The sequence below is a fragment of the Dermacentor andersoni genome, chromosome 1 (genome assembly GCF_023375885.2).
Source record: "Dermacentor andersoni chromosome 1, qqDerAnde1_hic_scaffold, whole genome shotgun sequence".
Classification (NCBI taxonomy): Eukaryota; Metazoa; Arthropoda; class Arachnida; order Ixodida; family Ixodidae; genus Dermacentor; species Dermacentor andersoni.
The window spans coordinates 229,727,542-229,751,185 of NC_092814.1; the positions used below are offsets into that span (position 1 = coordinate 229,727,542).

Genomic DNA, 23,644 nt, shown 5'->3' on the forward strand with positions numbered 1-23,644 from the left:
ACAACCCTCATCATTTGCTGTTGTGCCCGGCGGCGCTTGAGAGCCAGAGATCCCACCCCGGCGACATGCAGTTGTCACCCCTCATCATTTGCTGTTGTACCCGGCGGTACTTCAGAGCGGGGATACCCCCCGGCGACATGCAGTTGTCACCCCTCATCGTTCACTTCGAGGCAGGTCGCTTGTGGTGCCCGACGTTGCTTCAGAGCGGGGGGATGCCACCCCGGTGACGTGCAGTTGTCACGCCTCATCCTGTACTTCAAGGCAGCTCGCTTGAAGATAGCAACGTCGTCTCTCCTGAGCGCGATGAAGAGCCCATCAAGGCCGTTATGGTTGGCCGTTCACTACGCGACAAATATCCGGTCACGGATGAAGCAATTATGGGAAACGAGCCGACAGTCTCGTCAAATGGGATGTTGAACGCCGGAGGTGAGGTCCGTGCAAGGCTACTATTCTTCACACCTGTCAGCCACACAAATTAGCACGACCACGCCGGAGACGGAGTCAGCGCACCATCCCAGTTCCCCTGTTTGTGCCCAGTGATTTGAGTGTGTTTCGACAAAACTCCCGTCGGAGGGAAAGGGGCAACAAACCTTTGGATTGCTGGGACCTGAGGTCATCGGTCTTCTGACGCCGGATTGGTGGAAGCGACTGAACAATGACCAAGCAGGGCATAAAAAGCGGATCCAGATGGCTGTGAGGGAAAAAGAGAGGGGGGACGCTCGGAAACAGTGGGGCACTCGGACATGCAAAGACGCTACCAAGTGTGTACCGATAGTTGGAGCCGTACTGTAAAACTCAACCATGTACTTTTTTTAATATAATCCTTTTTTTCATTCTCTTAAACGTCGCTCGGAACCCTTTGTCCCGGCACCTGGCACGGCACCATCCATGGAAACTTCGTTGGTCGCACGGACTCCCCTACTTCACAACAGGCCACAATAAATATGAGGTGGTGCGTGGAATCTGGAAAGGAGTAATGGGGACAGTGCTAACGTTCGTAAATGCCATTATATGCTTAACATCGGATATCTTGTAGGGGTTGGAGCGAGAGAGAGAGAGAGCAAATGATAAATGAAAGGTAGGGAGGTTAACCAGGACTGAGCCCGCTTGGCTACCCTACACTGGGGAAAGGGAAAAGGGGCGGAAGTTAACCAAAGATCGGTAGGCCGGTTGGCTTTGAGAGCCCACAATAAAACCACAAATGAGACAGTACAGGGTCATATGGGTTGGACCTCTTTTGAAGTCAGAGAAGCACAGAGCAAAATTAGTTTTGAAGAATGACTCAGAAACAGATAAATATAAACGGGCGGCTAAAGTGCACATGTATCTGTACCTGAAAAGCGTGGACGCAGAATAAAGGAAGAGGTCAAGAAAGTTGGCAGCCAAGTACAGGGTAATTTAAACTGTATATAGACAACCAGGAGTCATCAGAAAGGGAGAGAAACAGAGGCAGGTAATTCGACGCAAAGAATGGAAATAAAAAAGTATCATGTATATTTCCAAGAATAAGAAGAAAGAAATGAGATCGGAAAATCTTTACGATAGCATGAAGGGCAGTGCCTTGCTATTTGAGGCTCGAGACGGTTGCCTAAGGACAAAAACATACCGGAGCAAATATTCGGAACTAGATGAGGCTCGTACGTGCTGCAGCGAAAATCCAGAGACTACTCAGCACATCCTAATAAGTTGTGAAGGGATTCGCCAAGTGAGGACTGCAGGTAATGTACACCTTCCAGAAGCGCTTGGGTTTAAAGTGGACGGAGGCGGCAACTGGTAAGCAATCAACGTAAGCTAGAGACGTTTAGGGTATTGGTGAAAAAAAAAGCAGGGAAGAGGTTGATACAACCGGACCTCTGACAGTCATAGCTGTGGTACACGGAAGATTTTGAAGGGAAAAAGTATTAAGGAGATTTACATATAAACGCTACATAAAAGACATTTGTAGCATATCTGATTAACTCAAGGAGGCCAGGCGACTATTCGTCACCGCCCTGTTGCAAAGGGGATGCCATTAAATCACCATCATCATCATCATTGTGAATACGATTTGCTAGCTGCACGAGGGCTGGGGCTTGTCTCTTGCGCGTGATTTCATCACGAGGCGACGTCTACAGTTTCGATGCCACAAGAAAACTGCACGTATGCTGTGTTTGCAAAATGTTTCTACATTTAATTTAAAATGAACGGTTAATTTGGCTATACGCTTTCTTTGGCCTATGTCTGTTTGCTTCATTTGGTTGTTGCAAAATTTGGTACGCAAAACGACAGAAGCCGACGCTAAAGAACATTCGTGCTACGTTATGTTTCACTTAGTAAATGGAAAAATTTTGAAGATTTGTTCCATTTATTTAGTGGAACCTATATGTAGAACGAGATTGAGAGGGTACAAAATCGTCCGTGACGCCGTGGTTAGAATAGTAGGCCTGAAGACTCGTGATTTGGTTTGATCCATGTATACCTGGGGGGCTTACATGTACTTTTACTCCGCAAAGTAGTTATACCCTTCTTACCACGCCGCGAAAGTAATTTACGTTGTAGTGTAAGTCTCAAAGTGTCGTTCACGCTCCTCTCATGGGCAGGCGAAGATTATATATATATATATATATATATATATATATATATATATATATATATATATATATATATATATATATATATATAGAACCTCTATTAGAGCGGAAAAGATTTGAAGGAGGGGTGGTCAGAGCCTTTCAGTCCAGGGCCCCACTGGCCTCTGCCGCCTGTCGGACCTGGCTAATTAAAGACTTTTGTCTTGCCAGGTCGTAGCGGGCGAGCTGGGCTTCTCACTGCCCCATTGTGTTACTGTTATTTGGACAACGAGGGTGCTTAGTGTACTCCCAAGTTACATGTATTAGGTACGTCGAGTGACATATCGAAATACGGAGATAAGATTTCGCATAGGGAGAGCTGAAACGCTGTAAACTAGCGTTTTAACGCTCGAAGTTAGTTGAAAAATCATCTATGGTGACAATTAATTTTTCAATACGGCTTATTTCATGCCCAAGGGGAGCGCCGTCGTTCGCTGCGCGGACTTCAGCGGAGCAGTCACTCTCAGCGTTGCTCTCACAAGGGCAGCTCTTCCAGGTAATAGATGTCAATCAAGGAACTGCCGTCTTTGAAAGTCATCATCATCATCTTGGTGTGGTCATCGTAGTCATGTTCATGCCATTCTATTCGTCGTCGTCTTATATTGCCGCAGTCGTTCATGTAGTCTTCATTGAAGTCGTTGATGTCCTGTCGTCGTAATCATCATGCTGTTTTGCGCAGTAAACGAATTACGGATGGAAAGGTGTCCATGAACTTTTTTTTTACCTGAGGTCGTAACGTGCGTAATGAACCAAAGCGCAACGGAAACAAACAAACAAATAAATAAATACCAGTATTAGCTGGCTTCCCACTGACAGCTGGTGTTGATACTAAGAAAAAAAAAGCAAACAAGAACAGGGGGTGGAGGGAGGGAGAGAGATTGCTTACATGAAATCTCATTTGAGATGGTATCGGAAGGCTACTTGGTTGTTTGAAGAAGAAGAAGAAACATTATTAAAGAATAGTCCGGCAATTTTTGCTGTGGTGGCCTCGGGTGGCGGTTCGAAGTCCTTGGACTGGGAGCAAAAAAAAAAATTTCTATTTGCGTAGATCCTGTGAGCCATTCTGCCATGTCGGCAATAGTAAAACGGTAATTGAAGATGTGTGTTTCATTTAAAATTGTCATAGGAAGTCCACGCACTGTTCTCACGATGTCTGATCACCTCAGTGCTTGAAACGTCCATCAGTTCATTTTTTATTTATTTTTTCATTTGTACGCCGCGATCCTGTAACACTTATGGAGAACCATGCCGCTTCAAACAGCTCTTTCTGAGCGTATGTATGAACCTGCGCTCAGAAATATACAGTGCTTTGAACTGCTACAGGACAGACACCCCTCACCATGGCGAGAGGCCTGGTACCGTGCGCAGCACGATCGGCAAAACACTAATCTTCCCCCTCTCCACCCAAGAAAGAAAATCGCGTAAAGTTGGTCTGTTAATTTCATGAGTCCATGATGGAACACATTCTACACTGGCACTAAATCTACCTGAGGTTAGGAGAGAAATAAAAATTGTTCACAGATAGAGTTACCGCCCGATCCTCGGGCTATGATCACAGGTCGCTGGTCGTGGGCCACTGAGATCATCCGCTTTGAAAGGAACATGGTTGAGGAAACTTTATTTGGTGTTCAATAACCTAGAAGAGGATGCGAACGGGTACGAAGACAGGGAGACATGAAGCACTGTAGCTACTCTTGCTTCGCCCCCCAGTCAAGCACTTCAGTCTGTAATCCCTTCTAGAGCTCCAAAGCGGATTGGCCGTTTTTGTCCTAGAGGCACCCGATTATCATCTTTAGAGAGGACTGGCTTTCGGAGATGGTTACAGTGCGGCTCCCAGGGCTAGTTAACAACCGCTTGAGTTCATTGAAGTCACTCTCACGACGGCGTGTATTCCCATTTGACTCGCCATGTAGCAGTCGGTTCCGTGCGTCATACGTGATATACTTGCTATAACCATATATTGATGTATATTTTGTGCCGTGAAGGTGTATAGGTTTGTTCACTTTGTCAGCTCCGCAGCTCTTCAACAACCATTTACATTGCTGGACGTAGCCAGGGGCGCTATGACGTAAAGCTATTCCCAACTTTTCTATTCCGATTCTCCAATAAGCCCTCCGTGATCGGTCAAAACTTTTTTGCACCACACCCCCTTCACCTCTCTGTCACATGACGTCATGAAAACCGCGATAGTTCCCCATCTGATATGACGTGTACACACTGATGTTGCGCGATTTGACAGAACAAAAGACAAATAGTTATTTCTGATTCGACGCCTTTTTGCCATTAGCCCTCAGCTATTGGTCAAAACCTTGCCGGACGTACAATAATGTTGTATCCATCCATCCATCCATCCATCCATCCATCCATCCATCCATCCATCCATCCATCCATCCATCCATCCACTTCATCTGCCTGTCACGCAACGTCAAAAAACCGCAAAACCTCACCGCGTCAAAGTGACGTGTACGCGTTAAAGATGAATTAATATGCCGAACAAAAATGAATTTTCTTCTGAATAGCCGCAGGCTGCACCATTGCCGATAAGAATAAAAGATGGCTGCCACCTATCGCTCAGCCACTGGCTACTCGCACCTGCCGGAGAGCACGGATTTATTTGCCTATAAGAAAACTTCTTGCATGGCCGTGTAGCGTTTTTGAGCACTTTCGGCACGTTTACGACCTCGCTCTGCCAACTCTTCTTTGCTGAGGATCTATTTTAGCGTCATTCTTAGCTTCCGTTGCATGCCGCCAGGATTTTCCACCAGCCACCACAAGCTAAGTAAGGGAAAGCGGACCAATCGCAGGCGCCGGCACCAACCTCTTCATCTGGTTATCAATTTTCAGTGCAGTGGCTCGGCCCCGTAGAATCCCTCTCCACCTGAGCGTGCTCCTCGCCCTTTGTCAGCCAGTTAGATAAGACAAGCTGCCCAGTGCAGGCAATGTTACTCGTTTTTCAAGCAAACAAAAGTGGCCTTCTATGAACGAGGAGAGCGTTTGATTGGTCTGTTCAGACCACCTTGCGGGTCACTGCCCGATGCTTGCGTTGGCGGTTAAGCAAATTTGACGTCACGAGATTGGAATAAAAACATACTGCAATGGTTTTACGTTATAGAGCCCCCGAACAACTAAATCAATAATGCACTTCTGAAGACGGCCAGGTCGGTTGAACCGTCTCCATTTACTGAAGGATTCCGAGGTAGGGCATTGGCTCCGAAGAGACAAAGAAGACGGTCTCAGGGTTGTAACTGCATCGTTACTGAGCAAGCATATGGTTCTCCGCTCTCCACCGACCACCGACCGATTCTCCACCGACCGCACCTCGCGTTCTGCCTTGAGCAGGTAGCAATAGGGCTACCACACACTAAATTCCCCGCACTTTTTCTGTGCTGGCTGCTCTCTTGCACGATTGGTCGGTGCCGGGTATGGTGTAACCCAGTACCGGATACAATGCAAAGCAAGGGGGCACGCGACGACAGGGGATCGATGTAAGCGCAAACGCCACACCCAACACAAAAACGCCTTCGTCGCCCCGCCGTCGTCCTCATCTCGTCACCTTCATTTCCATCGTCGTCATTTCTTTATCGTCATTCCTTCATTGTTATGCCATAGTCACCACTCTTCGTCTTGACTATGTCGGCATCACTGCGTCGTCGACCCTCTGCCGTTGTCATTGAATAGACGTCATGCAATAGTCCCCATGCATTCACCGTTATACCTTCGTTGTCATTTCGTCGCCTTCATTTCATCTTCGTCATTACTTCATTGTCATGCCATTGTCGTCACTCTAGCGTCGTCAGTCCTTCGCGGTAAGTCCATCGTCGTCATTCCGTCGTTGACATGCTTTTGTCATGCCGTCGTCGTGATTACGTCATAGTCCCGCAGTCGCCGTCGTTGCGTCGTCGTCCCTCTGGCCTTGTCATTCAGCCGGCGTGAAGACATCGTTGTCACTGCATCGTCGTCATTCCATTGTTGCCACGCCACCCTCGTAATACTGTCGTCATCTCACCGTTGTCATTCCATCGTCGTCATGTGAGGGATGCGCATGTGGGAGTACCCCAAGTTCTACAATATTCTGGCCGAATTCACAGAGCTCTTCTTTTGAAATTACTGTGATGCCCATGATTTTGATTGACAAGCATCTGCACTTACGTATAGTACATGCGTAAGAGCTTTCTTTGTGAATATGGGCCTTGGGAAGAAATTCTTAAAGACGAACAACATTTGACGCAAGAAAAATCGTACGAGAAGAGCAGCTTCACAAACCTCAAAACGTTCGTAAAGACAGCGAGCTTGCAATGCCCACAGCTGTAAAAACAATCGCTGTAGTCGACAAGAGACGAGCATTCTAATGGTGCCACAGATGCGAACTATCGTACTTGCGCCAAAATTATGCTCAAGTCGATTCGCAACACGGCCGTTGAAAGCTGCCGACGTGAGCAGGAAATTATGTGATAGGGAAGCAGCGGCCTTTCGAACGTCATGATGCCGGTGTGCGCAGGTTGAGCTACAGCTGGCAAGCCATGGAACCCGCTGTCGCAGGAGATTGGGTGGGAGGCCACGACTGATAGTTGAGGGTGACAGGTGCTTTCTTGTTGCGGACGCGCTTTGATAGGCCATCTGAAAGCGCGTGCTTTTAACGTATGATTGACCTAAACATGCACGTTATAATTATTTCTGTGCTGGAAAGATTGTTATGGTTCATCTGGTGCTTAGTGTCCGGCAAGTTATGTTCGTCAAGGGTTTCGATAGCCTAGCATGCTTTTATTGCTCGCAAAGGCGCGCTACGTGGTGTCGTAGTAGCTAGAAATGCGGTATCCCTCCATGAAGATCACCAAAGCTCGTCAGTGAATTAACCTGGGCGCTTATTCATAAAAAGATATCTTATGATAGAATTGTTCGTGAGGTGAAATTTCAGCTAATCCGCATGCTGAGCACATATTTAGCGAAGGCGGCTGGTCAATGGCAAAGCGCAATAACCACCGCAAGGCTTTATGAATTTGGCCCCAAAACCGGTTGCCGCTGGACAACGTCCGGTATTTTTATGCTCCAATAGTCTCAGTACGCCATTATATTACAGCGTCTATGCGTCGGAAAAGTAATTTGCAATTCCTTAATACGTGTGCCCGCGCTTTGTCATGTTGCTTGCGAATTCGGGATCTACATGCATACGAACGGGTGGCAATTCTGTTTATGATGAGAAACAGGACGTCTCTTTGGTGGCACATGAAAAGGAAAAATGCGAATAAAATCTTATACGAGCGATGCGGTCATGGCACGGATAGTTCGAAAGCTCAGAACGATCCGATAGAACACACAAGTGGACGCGTCATTCCGCAGCCAATTTTTTGGGATAGAGAGCATACGAGTATTCTTCCATGTGAATAACCGCTTGTAAGTGGACAGCACCAGTCGGGTTAACTTATGCCACTTGGTCGTACTAGAAAAGAAAAACGCATTGAAGCTTTCGTGATGCATTTTATTGGTAGGCTGTGCTGCATCACAAAGCAGCCTATAGGCTCTAGTGGAGAGATCATGATCTGACATCGAATTCTCATGGGTTCCATCTTGTGGCTTTTATGTGCCTCGATGCCTCAATAGACAAGAGCAAACACGGCTTCACCGTATAATACTCAACGTGGCCTACACGGACTACTTCAAGTGAATAATTCAACTGACGGACTCACCAATGTGCTCCGTGTATAACACCCCTCAGTTAACGCCCCAGCAGCAAGCTATCTTTTCGTCCAGCTTCATTTCCCTCTTCTTTTCTTTTTTGTTTCTTTTTCCCAAACTTTAGGTGCACCTTAAAGAAACCCAAGCGGTCCAAATTTCCGGAGTCTCCACTGCGGCGTGCCTCATCATCAGAAAGTGGTTTTGCCATGTAAAACCCCATATTTTTTTTCGTAAGTTTGAAATGAACAGAACAGTTAATTTCACAAATGTTTTCTCTGGCGTCATTGTCTGTTCGCTTCACATTGTTGTAACTAATGCTTACTTGCATGCCATGCCCGGATGAAGCTATTTTAAACAGGCGGGGGGGGGGGGGGGGGGGGGGTTGGCGCACCACCCAAATATTTGTAATGATCCTCTCGGCAGACGTGTCAACATTCTCTTTGAGTATTAGTTGACTCACAATGAAAAGGCCCATCAGTACGCGAGCTGAAAAATGTGTGCGCGAAGAGTTTAGACGCGTATACTCTGACGGAGCCTGTGAATGTTTGTTTGGAATATCTTCGCGCTTTCTCAGCCACGTCCATTGTAAGCGTCGTCACGTCGCTGCGCCCATACGGGAAGCAGCGCGCATTGTGCCACCCACGCATGAGCGGGCTCCACGCGGAGTATACGAACGCTTATCGCAGAACACGCGCAAGTACAGGCACCGACCGCGCGAGGCAACACGTGCCATGTCGCTATACGCCGGGAGCTGGTTGTCACGCAGCGGAGGCCGTCACCGGCATCGTTTGACGTTGAGAAAGCACCGGGCGTGAAGCGAGACGCCGTTCTGACACACAACGTGATTGTTTGGGAAACAGCGATTGGGCCGGTATCTGTGTCAATAATTGCCGGCGACCTACGAGACACGCTCCGACGCCCCTGGCGCGCGTTCGACACCCGACAAAAGCGGCAGCGACGGGACTTTGTTTTCTTTCTCTGTTTCCTGCTTGGCGAAGCATCATAAATCTGTCTGCGTATAACTGGTATGCTGCTGGGTCGCGGTTCGGGTCAATGCTACCTGTCGATATTTGCCAAACTGCGTCTTATTTCTTGCGCGCCCTCCATTCATCCTGAGTAGCTGACAGACGACGCGGAGCTCGTATTTGCATACAAGAAAGCCTTACCAGGGTTCGTAGACTATGGCGATAAGAGAACGAGCCCGGTCTACGAGAGTATGTACGTTTTGCGAGGGAAGCCTACCGACGGCGGTTTTCGTTGACCAGAAAAAAGAACAATGAACTTTCGATGCGCACGTTGTCTTCGGCCACTCAAGTCGTGAGTGAAGGCAATCAATCAATCAATCAATCAATCAATCAATCAATCAATCAATCTGCATCCGTGCTGATGCTGCTGCAGTTTCATACCCCAGTAAAAGCAACTTAATTATCTGACAGGTCACAGAAGTTGAAGTGAAATAAGGGGTGCTATAACGCAGAGCTATAACACAGAAGTATTTCTAATCGATTTCGGTCATTAGACGCCCACGGTTGGTAAACAAAATCTGGAGTACCCCATTTCGCCTGTCTTTCACACGACATCACGAAAACTGCGAAACTATCCGTCTGAAATAACGTACTCACACTGATTGTGCATGATCAGGCCGAGTTTAAAGAAAAAACGTATTTCCGATTCTACACCTTTTTCGCCAATAGTCCTCCGCTATTGGTCAAAAATTTTTGGGCTGCACTCACTTCGCCAGTCTGTAACGCTACGCCACAACACCTCGAAAACTCACAACGCTAAAGTGAAGTGTACGCACTAAAGATGCATTAATATGCTGAACGAAACTGAATAGAATTGAATTCTGGCCTTTTAGGTGTCAAAACAATGATTTGCTTATGAGGCACGCTGTAGTCGGGGACTCCGGTATAATTACAACCGCCAGAGTATCTTTAACGTAGCCCCTAGGCACGGGACATGGGCGTTTTTTGCATTTCGTCCCCATTGTAATGCGTCCGCCGCGACGGGATTTGATCCCGCGACCTCGTACTAAGCAGCGTAAAACCATATCCGCTAAGCTACCACGGCGGGTTGTCGAATAAAACAGATTTTCTTTAGAATAGCTGGGGAATTCCCCGTTGAGAAAAGAATAGAAGATGGCTGCCCGTTGATCGCTCTGGTACTGGATAATAGGAGTTGGCGGTGAGCATAAATTTCTCTGCGCATAATAAAACCTTCTTCGTGGATATATAACGTTTTCGAGCCGACATATGACATCGCTCTGCCAACTCTTCATTTTTGAGGACCCGTTCTCGCATAATTTTTAACTTCGCGTTGCATGCCAACGCCATTTTCAACCAGGGATCGCAAGCTAAGTAAGGGGAAGCGGACCAATCGCAGACGCCGGCACTGGTATCCTCACCCGGTTATCTACTTTAAACTGCAGTAGCTCGGCCGCACCGAAACCATTTCCACTTTTGTGTGTTTGTCACCTCTTGTCAGCCATTTAGATTAAAAAAAACGTCAAGGTAAGCAATGCCATTCGCTTTGAAAGTAAACAAAAGCGATCTACAAACGAGGAGATCTTTTGATTGGGCTGTTCAAACAATGCTGCGGGTCAGCGCCCGAAAAAGATATCGAGACTGCAAAGAGGGCTAAGTACAGTTAGGAGCGTAGCAAAAGATAATTCCTAAGCTTTTTCTTGAGACTGTAAGCAGACCTGCATTCCTGTATCATGTTAGCGATTTGTCGATTATTTAGAAAATGAGGTACTAGATAAGCGAGTGTCTGAGTACGATATTTGGTTGTAAACATAGATGTTCTAAGTCGATTATGCCTGAGGTGATATTGTGAGTTGTCAGGTGACGAAGATGTTGACAGGGTATTTGGGTTATGCAGAATTTTCCTATGTATATACACAGCAAGCCTTAATTGGAATAGATTATGTATTGCGAGTATGTTTAGCTTGGAAAAGAATGGTCCTGTGTGGTCACTTCGGTTAAAGGTTCTCTATTCAACACACAGCTCTTTTTCTATAGGATTGTTAACATATCTAAATTTGTCTTAGTAGTTGTACCCCAAATTAGTAGACAGTAGTGTATATGTGAATGAACAAGGGCATAGTATAACTGTAGTTTTAACCATCTTCGCACCAAGGTTCTGAAATTATCCAATATAGAAATTGACTTGCATATATTTGCATGGATTTTGTTCACACGTGGTGTCCAGTTCAAGTTCTCTTCAAAGACGACCCATAGAAATTTCTAAGTAGGAAGCCGTTCGATAGCACAATTTTTAAATCTAATACAAGTACTATAGTCATCAGGCTTGTTACGGCTTTTAAAAACACTATACTTAGTTTTTTTCTACATTTAGTTGAAGTTGATTAATATGCAACCAGTTTGATAGTTTATTTAACCATATATTAGCTGCATTTTGAAGTTCAAGTTGAGTGTTTATCTGTAAAAAAAATACTTGTGTCGTCTGCATAGAGAATTATGTCAGGAGTTCACGGTATGCTCACAATATCATTTATATAAAGAATAAAGAATAATGGTCCAAGGATGGAACCTTGTGGTACGCCATATTTTATCAGCTGTAATTGGGAACTGTAACCATTTAGACTAGTAAATTGCACCCTGCCGGATAAATAACTGCGTATCAGATTCAATACCAAACCACTAAGACTGTAGTCTGGGAGTTTGCGAAACAAAATGGGATGCTTAATAGAATCAAACGCCTTTTTAAAGTCTAGAAAGAATCCAAGAATGTATTGCTTATCAACATTAATAACTAACTTTTCTTTAATATCCAAGAGTACCGTTTCGGTTGATTTCTTTTCACGGAAGCCAAATTGTTACCTGGAAAGCATTTGGTGGTCGCCAAGAAACTTCATTAATCGTGATTTTAGTGTATATTCTAACACTCTCGAAAATAAAGGTAGCACAAATATAGGCCGATAGTTATTTCAGTCATTGTGAGAGCCACCTTCGTGCATGACTACTGCTTTAGCTATCTTCATACTTTAAAGAAAAGTACCGTGGCTAAAGCTTGATTGCAGATATGCTGCAGTAGGTCGCATAGTAATTCAGCAACATGTTTAATTGGATCAGCCCTAAAGTTATCATAACCAGCGGCAGTACTTTTATTTAACGATTTCAGGTAGGTAACTATTTCTAATTCACTACACGGAGTCAAGAAAATTGATTTGGCGCAGGAAGAAGTGTATGCTTCACAGTCATTTGTTGCATGACTTATCTGACCTGCTGCACCTGAAGTTCGGAAATGATTGTTGGATATGTCCGCTAGATTGGCTTCAGTGAACTCAACGCCGTTAATCGTTAGTGCCGTAGGAAGGCTATCCTTTGTTTTCCCTATGAGCAGACTTGCGACTTCCAAGCTTTCCTGGGATTACAGCAGACCCCAGCGAATCTTGCCTGACAATATTGAATACGAGCTCTCTTCAAGTCTGAGTTTAATTGGTGCGAACGTTTTTGTATTCATGTAATAGAGATACGTCTCTTATTCTAATGAAGTTATGGTATAGGCGTTCGTGTTGTCCACTTCTCTTGTGTCAGTGCCTGCACGCCTTACCCTTTATCTCGTTCTCTAATTCTGTTGTAAAGATCTCTGTTAATCCATCGTTTCCTGGACTTGCTGTGCCTTTTATAATATTGGAGTGGGAAGGCAGCATCATAGCAGCTCTTTACATATTGTTGGAACAAATCATACGATAGACTAGGGTTCTGCTCACTGTACATATCATTCCAGTCAATACATTCAATACTAGACGAAATGTAGACAAGGCATTGGTATTGAAAAAGCGATATGCAACAGGAGCATCGTTAACATGTTTTTTTTTCTTTCTTTGCCGCAGGAAAAAAAAGTACTGATAAGTGATCGCTCAATTCAGTTGTTAGCACACCGGCATTGACGTGATTTCTATCATGGTTAGTTATACATAGGTCTAGTAGAGTTTCACTTACAGGTGTTATTCTAGTAAGCAATACTATTAAGTTTGTGTACGAGAAAGACTCAATGACATCAAAAATTGTATACTTTGTGGGCTAAATAATAGCATGTAAATACTAAAATCACCAACAAGGACAATAGGCAAATTCCTTAAGGACGCATATTCAAAAACCAAAGTTATAAATCCAAAAAAGTCTTGAGCATCCCCTGATGAGGGGCGATATACTGAGACAATCAGAGATGTTACACATTTAACGGCAATAGATTCATAATGCGCGCAAACTCAACGAAATTCGGGAAGCACCTCATATAACACATCATCTTTGATATATAGTGACACTCCACCACCCTATACGATTCGGTCTATACACACCTTCATGTTTTTATCCTTCGAAAATTACTACATCGGACGCACATGAGTACCAGGTCTCAGTGAAGGCCAAGAAATGAAACGTATAATCTAATGGATGAAGCAGTACATCGGTTTGTTTCTCAGACTGCGTGTGTTTAAACGGAAAATCGACATTCTGTCCCGATTCTTAAAAGAGGGGCACTGCACAAAAGATTTAAAAGATTCAGCATCGTGATATATGGATTCATGGAAGATAGCCATAGCAGAAAGACTAGCAATTGAAATAATGCAAGTAATAAAGGAAAAGAAGCCATTGAGCGAATCTTATCAAGGTCGCTTTCGCTGTCGATGCGCAGTGCTCGATCACCAAACACCTTGCGCACAAAAACCATGCAGTTTTTGTACAATGCAACCTGATAATGATACTCCTCAGCCTTTGCCTTCATTAGTCAGAGAAGTTTTTTGTTCTGTTCAGGAACTTTGGCAGTTCTTGGGGGCAGTCTATACACGCCTTCGACTTCGGAGCTAGTCAATCCAGGAAGGGTATGCTTAGTTGCTAAATTATTCAGCTTCCCGAGCAAATTTTCATTCTGGGTGACAGGTAAGCCATGAAATTCAATATTTCGTCGTCTGCTGTATTGCTTTAGGGCATCAATTTCCTTTTGTTACTCAAGAACGTTCATGTTGGTGTTAGATGTCCCGAAAGAATCTGGCTCCTTTTTAATGGCTACTATTTCAGTTGATTGTTTTTGCATTTCAGCAAGCACCGAATCATAATGATCAGAAAAATGCTGAACAGACTGCTCCAATTTGTCCATTGCAGTCTTTAATACCATTAGTGCATCCTCCATGCTTTGTATGTCAGGTATCTGAGCCAGCTTCTTATTAATTTCAATAAGTATTTTCTCGTAGGTGAATTTATGCACGCCGGTGTGGCTCTTTTCACCACGTGCCCTTCGGGCCGCCAAAACAAGATATGTCTGGCACTTCCATGGTTTCCTTGCGGCATCGTGTTTTTTCAGGGTCGTATTACTCACACCCCAGCATGCTCCCAGGTGATAGCCATCTTTGCATTCAGAGCAGGTTGGATATGTACCACTCTATAGGAGTGGCTCAAAAACTAAGCAGGCGTCGGACTCGGACATATCGAACAGAGCAAAAAGAAAAGTCTCACGGCAACAGTGGTCATTGAAAGGAAGCTACAATGATCACCAACAGGAGGAAGCCATTGTAACAGCCGTGGTGGCAGTGGCAGACAACGACAATTTTAATGAGGTGTAGATACAGTGTACACTTACCTGCAAAGTCAGACGATAGGAGTTAGTCATGAGCCGACTGTTTCCGTCGCCACCACCGCTGAGCAAATGGTCCTCCGGTGCCTGGATAGCGCCTTTTGTAGAAGCGTCTTTGTGACATAGGTCACGTTGGGGGCGCTTTCGATTCTTGATACGGCTCCCGGATTCTCGATATGGCGTTGAAGAAGTCAAAGGGGCAGTAGGCGCCAATTGGTAACCACATTTGGGCAGTAACTGCAAAGTAAGACGATAGCAGTTAGTCACGAGCCGACTGTTTCCCTCGCCACCACCGCTGAGCAAATCATCCTCCGGTGCCTGGATAGCGCGTTTTGTAGAAGCGTCTTGGTGACATAGGTCACGTTGGGGGCGCTTTCGATTCTTGATACGGCTCCCGGATTCTCGATATGGCGTTGAAGAAGTCAAAGGGGCAGTAGGCGCCAATTGGTAACCACATTTGGGCAGTAACTGCAAAGTCAGACGATAGTAGTTAGTCATGAGCCGACTGTTTCCGTCGCCACCACCGCTGAGCAAATGGTCCTCCGGTGCCTGGACAGCACGTTTTGTAGAAGCGTCTTGGTGACATAGGTCACGTTGGGGGCGCTTTCGATTCTTGATACGGCTTCCGGATTCTTGATATGGCGTTGAAGAAATGAAAGGGGCAGCAGGCGCCGATCGGTAACCACATTTGGGCAGTAACTGCAAAGTCAGACGATAGCAGTTAGTCACGAGCCGACTGTTTCCCTCGCCACCACCGCTGAGCAAATGATCCTCCGGTGCCTGGATAGCGCGTTTTGTAGAAGCGTCTTGGTGACATAGGTCACGTTGGGGGCGCTTTCGATTCTTGATACGGCTCCCGGATTCTTGATATGGCGTTGAAGAAATGAAAGGGGCAGCAGGCGCCGATCGGTAACCACATTTGGGCAGTAACTGCAAAGTCAGACGATAGGAGTTAGCCACGAGACGACTGTTTCCGTCGCCATTACCGCTGAGCAAAAACACGATTAGCTACAAGATGACTCGCGCGGCGATAATTTGCTCCGTTCATGAGATGCATTTTATTCCACAGCATCACGCGTGTTCGAGAAGTATACGTGATTTTCGCAGGAATGGGGGTGTATGATTTTATTCACCATTTTTTTTTATGTAGCAATACCGCGGGCACGGACACTACGTCTGTTCGACTTAGCGCTGAATCGAAACTATGAGCTATATAACAAAAGGCTAGGGCTAACAGCATGGTACACGAAAAGGAATTGTCTAACAGCAACGAGCTTTAATTATTATAGATGTTTCGGCATTTATTCGGTGTTTCGTCTCCCATGGAGAATTATAGCTTCACAAGTGTCTGGAAAAATCATCATTCGCAGCCTTATGGGCGAGTGAAACTGATTATAAAAAATAACAGAAGTGCTCACAATACCTCAAGGAAAAACTTGAAGCTTGTCAGGGATGGACACCATACTTTCATTTTCTGCCACCCGATAAGGTGTCATAACGAGAATGATAATTCAGCCTACGGAGCGCATAGAGAAACACAGCTAGCCTATCAGACATTAAGCAGTAGTTCGCAGCACAGCATGAACGTTACTGCCTTCCAGAGGAGCACACGCCCAATATAATTATGCATTAAAACTGCTCAATTGACTGAGATGATGAATCAGAGCGCGCCTCAGAGATGAATGCCCGCGCCATCCTTGGCTATCAGTTGTGACCTCTGTTGAATTAATCCGCCGAAACAGCACGCTCCATCGCTTACCTCCGTCAGCTCGAGTCGAGCAGAAATACAAAATTATGTTCGTAGGACTGCTACCTGAGTATCGTAGAAATTTCTCCTTACGTTAACAGCTGCGACGAATTACGTTTACTATGGGCACAATTATTCAAGTTCGCATCTGAGCTGTTGATACATACACGCCTCTTATTCGACTACAGCACTCGTCTTTGTAGCGGCGGGCATCGCACGCTGGCTAATCTTACGAACGGTTTTAGCTTTGTGAATACAGTTTTTCGTAAGATCTTTCTTACACCACAATTTTTTTTCGTAAGATCGTTTAGTGAATTCCGCCCATGATCCACAATAGTCATTCTACTTTTGATGAAAGAAGCACGGCTACATCCGATTTATGTGTGTGATGGAAAGGAACACACGAGCGTCAAGAGGTCACCAATAAAAGCAGTGGCAATGCAAGACTGTCAAGCGGCGAGCTTCCTGAATGGAAGCGATTTTCGCAATCAAGGAGTGGCTTTTAACAGCGCAACCGCGCTTATCACCTTGCTTCATTGCCTACGTAATTAGAGAATATAAGTATATAATTGCAGGTCTGTAGCGCGGTTACATTACTCGGTATAATTTTAGCTTGTGAACATGTCGAGGGCTTGAAGGGCATGAGTCTGTCCGACGTTTATTAAAGAGATGGAAGACTCGTGAAGGTCCATTTTTTTTAGGTTCTAAAAATTAGGAACTTTTTTTTTTTTGTAGAGCACGAGCTGCTTGTAGCTGCTGGCCACCTTTTGCAGCCTTTATCGAACTCGCATTTTTGCCCGAAGGGGGCTGTACCAAAGACTACGGTATACAAGGATGCCTAGGAAGACGGAAGGGGGGAGGGGAAAGAGGGGACGCGCACTGGGTCATTAATACGGCCTTAGTGATGTTTTTCCCTTGAATAGAGTGTAATACATTCTTGGCCTTCGGCCATGCAATTATATATCTAGACTCGAAATTAATCTTTATGTCAAAACCTCATGCAAAACGCTCAGAGAAAACCGCAAGAGGACACCCTGAGGCGCGTCAATAATTGGCGAGAGCACTAAACGGGAAGGCTATCTAGTCTGGAGGGCACTTTGACACTGCTTACATAGGGCGCTGGTAGTACCATGCAACAAATGAAAAGGAAAAGCAAAGAATAGAAGAAAGTTCTTGCTATAGCTAATAAGGGGAAAAAGGAACGTCTGTCATGTATACATGTGCACAAATGTCCGCTTCGTTATGTTATTGTTATTAATCATCATGACCTAGATCAGCCGCTTTGATTAGAAGAACTAAAGAACGCGCTTGTATCGTGCCGCCAGAGGACAGTGGCTGGACCTCACGGGGTCACATATGCTGCACTGAAAAACCTGAGTACCGTGGCCACAAAAACTATGTTAAAATTAGTGAACGATGCGTGGATATCGGAATGTCTTCCTGCTTCCTGGAAAATTGCATGAGTGGTTCCGATACTAAAATAGGGTAAAACTCCTTTATCGCTAGATTCTTTCCACCCTATCAGTCTGACAAGTTGCCTATGTAAACTTATGAAAAAAAAATGATAGACGCTAAGCTGCAGTGGTGGACAGAATGCACCAACGCACTACCCGAAACTATGGCGGGCTTCCGCAGGCGCCGATGTACGATAGATGCTGTTTTAGATCTTGTTACATATGTAGATCATGAGAGGAGCTGTGAAATAATCACTATTGCAGCGTTTCTAGACATAAAGCGCGCACTTGACACAGCCAGCCACACTCCCGTACTCCATGGGGTAATTCAGTTGGGCATAGTTGGCCGAACACTGAGATGGATTGCGGATTTCTTAAGAGACAGGAAAATCTTTATTGAAACTGCTGATGGCAAAAGCACAGAGCATAAAGTGAATCAAGGTATTCCGCAGGGTAGTGTACTCAGTCAATTTCTATTTAACTGTGTTATGGCTAAATTACACCATATCCTGCCTGCTACCTTGAATTATTCACTATATGCAGACGATTTGTGCATATGGGCACCTGACTCGAGTGCTCAAGCCGTTCAGTAAAAGCTACAAGCTGGCCTAACTCTAATTAATGATTGTTGAGAAGTAGAGGTATGATTATTTCACATGAGAAAACTGCTGTACTTCCTCTTACAAGGAAATGCCTCAAGAGATTCCAGCTCTTGCTAGACTTTCAGCGTCTGCAACTGGTGCGACAACACAATTTCTTGGGTATCATCATAGACGGACAGCTATCATGGGCTCCCCAAACAAAAGCATTAGAGGAGAAAGTCAGCTCCCTAATCAACATTCTCCGCCGATTTGCTGGAGTGAGATGGGGTAGCTCAACCTCTTCCTTATTACGCATTCACTCGGCAATTATTAGACAAAGAATAGCATACTCTGCTCCTGTGCTACATGGAATATCCTGCAATCTAGAGGAAACCAAAGATTGCTGACCAGAAGACTTTGCATATGTCTTGGTGTTCCGCGCGCATCTGCCAGAGCTTTGGTAATTGCTGAGTTCCGCCAACCAATTTTTCATGCACTAAGATTTATGGAAACTTGTCGTCACTTTTTTCGTTTGACTACACAACACGCTAATCATCCATTATGCCCAGACCTTCAGGATAGAACCGCTGCACGCATACATGAAGAAATACGACGGTGCAAAAATTTACTGCCTGCTTACGAATACTGGCCTGCTTGCGCAACTCATCACCCATGGCGACTAGCAATTCCAGGAACAGTCACTTCAATTCCTGGAGTAGGTCGCAAATGTGATATGCCCGTAGTTGCGATAAAGTAATCAACTTCATCACATCTTTACACTAAGTACGTATATCGCATTTACGTGTGTACCGATGGATCATGCTGGAAACGAAGCTCTACATCTGCGTTTTATATACCTGCATACCAAGAGAAAAAGACCTTATAAGCTTTGCCACTTTACAACGTCCACAACTGCAGAATTTTACGCAATTCTTTCTGCTTTACGTTACATATGTCAGCAGTAAGAACCACTTCGTTGGGTAATTCTGAGTGACTCACAAGCCTCATTGCTGGGCCTAAAAGAAATCAGCTTAAGAATAGCAAACAGCACATTGACATACGAAATACGGAAGACATACGCCGTAGCGAAAGATGTACGGCACGACATAACTTTCCAGTGGACTCCAAGTCACTATGAAATCATGGGAAACGTAACATCTTATCACATGACACGTGCAGCACATCAAGATAATGAATTATCACTAGTTGCTCTAGCGGCGAGTGATGTCTATTGAACAATCTATGCGGTAGATTGTCCAAGGAAACTTGGTTCATAAAGGATGCACAGAACTCTCAATTATATTTCATTTCATTTCATTTATTATACCCTCAAGACCTGTGAAGGCTTTACAAGAGGGGACTGGGTTACAGTTAAATTCAAACAGTAAGTATTACAAGAGAAAAAAAATTCAACATAAAAATACAATTTGACAAATAATTCAGTAGGAATACAATAAGTTATTACAAAAGCTATTACAAAAAAAAGGACAAGATACACAAGTACATGAAACCACATTCAAGCAATATATATCCTGGAATATAATTCAATATTCCTTTTAAAATTCGTCGATCTGTTGAAAAAACAGTTCATACGCTTCGACTAGGGACTGCCTATACTAAAAGCTTCCTGTATAGGATAAGAAAAACTAACGGTGCTACATGCTCATGTCATGAGGCTGAAGAAGGCATAGAACACCTTCTTCTACACCGTAAAAATCACCATTCTCCCCGCAAGAATCTCTCGAAAAAACTACATGGCTTGGATAGACGGCCACTACTCTCAGGAAAAATTTTAGGTCCATGGACAACAGAAAAACTTCAAACCATCGCTGCGCGCGGCTTAGTAAAATTTTTGGAGGAATCAAGAATATCACAAAAATACTAAGTCATACAATAGTTATAGCTCGCATTGTTATGATTAACAGGTAATCTTAATTACATGTTGATTGTGTCTTCATGTTCATGTAGCATTTGTATTTGTTGCACTTAGAGTGCGGCATTCAAGTGCCCAACATTTTCTGTGTGAATATCTTGGTTTTCTGAACATTTATGCTGTGTGAAGTCATGTGTTGCGTGTGAACATTTCGGTTTTGTGAGTATTTATGCTATGTGGACTGTTCTCTTGCGCGAACATTTATTTATATTGCAGTATATGAATGATCGTTCACGTGTTTATTTTTCCAGTTTGGCGATTGTTGACTACTTTCCGACGATAACTATCACGTCAGAGAAGAGGAGTAGCCGGCGCTAGACATAGACACCAACCTCTTCTTAAATACATTTAATACAAAAAACAAGAACTTCCCGTACTGGTATATTGCACCTTTTTGGCTTACTGTCTTTCTTTTATTTCGTTTACATAAAGTTCAGCGCAAAACGCTCTCTGTTAACGACTTCGTTCTGCAAGCACTATAAACAGACGCCTTTAGATTTCTAGCTGTAGCTATTGCACGACATATGCAAACTACGCTGGTGCGCATGTCGGCTTCCCAATTATCATTCACGGATAACATGACCGTGATGACCAGACCACTTCCATGCGTCAGGGGCGCTGGCAATTATGGTATATATGTTATTGTTACAGGCTCAGAATATAATGCCGACATTACTCGGAACATGCGGCAAAATCGTTTACAGTTTACGGATGCCGTTATGCTCTACACACTCGTCAACATGCGACAGTGGCACGGCCACCTGTCGAAACCACGCAGCAGTGCTCGAGGCATCAGTACAACTGTGGAGCACTCACACACACATATATCATCAGTTTCATTTATGGGCAGCAGCGTAAGTTCGCATACGACACTTGTTAAGAGGAGTTCAGTGGAAGCATATGACATGTAATATGATTAATACAAGTGTCCTTAAACGGGCATGCTGATTCTGGAGGAGTAATAATAACGATACTTTTCACCAGGCCTGACCTCACAGGCTTTGAACAGGCATCGTCGAACAATATACATGTCCGTGCGCCACACGGCAAAATTATCCGTTCTGGAGGGCGCGTCGGCCTCCTGACGCACTATATATACACACACACACACACATACATATATATATATATATATATATATATATATATATATATATATATATATATATATATATATATATATATATATATATATATATATATGTATGTATATATATATATATATATATATATATATGTATGTATATATATATATATATATATATATATATATATATATATATATATATATATATATATATATATATATATATATATATATATATATATACGTGTGTGTGTGATCGAATCAGCAGGTGTCCCGTGCACAGTAACGAAACCTCGAAAAGTAAACCCGAACGCTCGCTCGCTTCGGACAAGTTACGCACACCGCGGAGGCGAGCACCAACGCGACCGCCACTGCCGCGCGACACAGGCGACGACGGCACCGTGTGCGAGGTGCCGCCCAGCTAGGCTCGCCCATATGCGCCATAAACGTTATTACGGAGTTCGAAGAAGGCAGAGGTGGTCGCACTTAGAATGCACCGGCAATGAGCTAAAGGACAGGAAGGGCGGGGAGTCTGCAGCTGCATCGTCCCCGAGGCACACCACATGCATGCAGGGAGAGCCAGTAGTGCTGCGACGCCGCGTGCATATGGTATACATAGGCGTCAGCCGGGTACACATGCGGAATTCTCGGCCGGCGGCAAAAACCGCGAACACGTGCTGCCATGGCTTTCCAACGCAGTTCCGTATTGCCGTATATCTTCCGTTATAACGATAAGGCGTGCGGATATGCGATATCACTGTTCGCTTGCAATGATAACGATGCAGACCGACTCAGCGCATACCCCATTCTGTTCGACATACTCAATGGGAGCAACTATTTGTGCGCATCTTCCTTTTTCGGAGGCGTGGTATTCGGTTTCGTTGCTGAACGCCTCAATAAAAGAGTTCTCCTTGTGATCGTTGATCCTGATATTATAGCTCTCTATGGTCAATTAATGACGTCGTGCAAGTATCTGCTGCCAAGAGGGATTACAGAATGCAATTGATCCACGGGAGTTAAGAATTGCATATGAAAGCGTAGTGCAGTAAAGTATAGCGGAGTTGTGTAGTGAAACGGCCAAAAGCTGCCAAAACGCGGTATTGGACGCGCACCAAGTTCGCAACGCACGCCGGGAGCAGTGGCGGAATGGCGCACGCCAGATTTATGGGCCCAAATGAGGAAGGGGGTCGGCGCAACCCGTGTGGTCTCGCGCTCCCATGTACCGATAAATTAGGCAACCCTGTAATCGGGAGGCATTACAGCAATAAAGCCCACGTCGCCCGCAGCATCAGCAGCAGCGGTGCGCGGGGGGTGGCCACCTCCAAATGAAAACGAGCCACGTCGTGCAGCAGCCCCATAAAACTGCCGCGGGTGGCCGGTCGGGCCGCCGCAGAAACACACAGCGGGGCGCGACGTGCGTGCGTGCGTGCGGTGTGGGCTTTTCTCGGCGTGCAGACATCTTTAAATCTTAATGGGTCCTCAGCGGCTGTGCTTGTTAGCAGGGGCGCCTGCGGGCGGCCATCGTGGGCCGACAATGAGCACCTCCCACCCCTCCTTGAGATCCTTATTCCGGCCGTTTTCTCCGCGCGCTATCTTTTAGCACTCCGGCATTATCAAAAACATCGCGGACACGTCTCCTCGTAATTTAGGGGCCGCGCCGCACGGGGCTCGCTCGGACCGCGTGCGCGCGAGCTTCCTCTCTGCATATCCTGGGCGCGCATCGGATGCGGGGCATATAAAACACTGCTCTCCCCGACCGACCCGCCCTCTCTTCCCGCCAACTCGTGCCATCCGCCTGGGAACGCGAGTGTGCGCGTCTCCAAGCGGCGCGCACAGCGCGAGAGCTGATGCGCTTCGAATATTTATAGCCTCATTTCATAGCCCATCCGAAGCCGTGCCGGACGGCCCTCCGCATAGCCGCTGCGATGCGCTGCCCTTCTCGAGACGTTTGGCGATCGCTTCG

At 45.2% G+C, this 23,644-nt stretch overlaps 1 long non-coding RNA gene across 1 annotated transcript in view; it reads right to left on the bottom strand.

Moving 5' to 3' along the window:
- LOC126547633 (uncharacterized) overlaps positions 1–15,839 on the bottom strand; it is a 66,783-nt gene extending 50,944 nt beyond the window's left edge. The window contains exon 1 of the long non-coding RNA XR_008609221.1: positions 14,886–15,839. This is a non-coding gene — a long non-coding RNA (uncharacterized lncRNA). The remainder of the gene's footprint in view (positions 1–14,885) is intronic.
- Between the last annotated feature and the right edge of the window lie 7,805 nt (positions 15,840–23,644).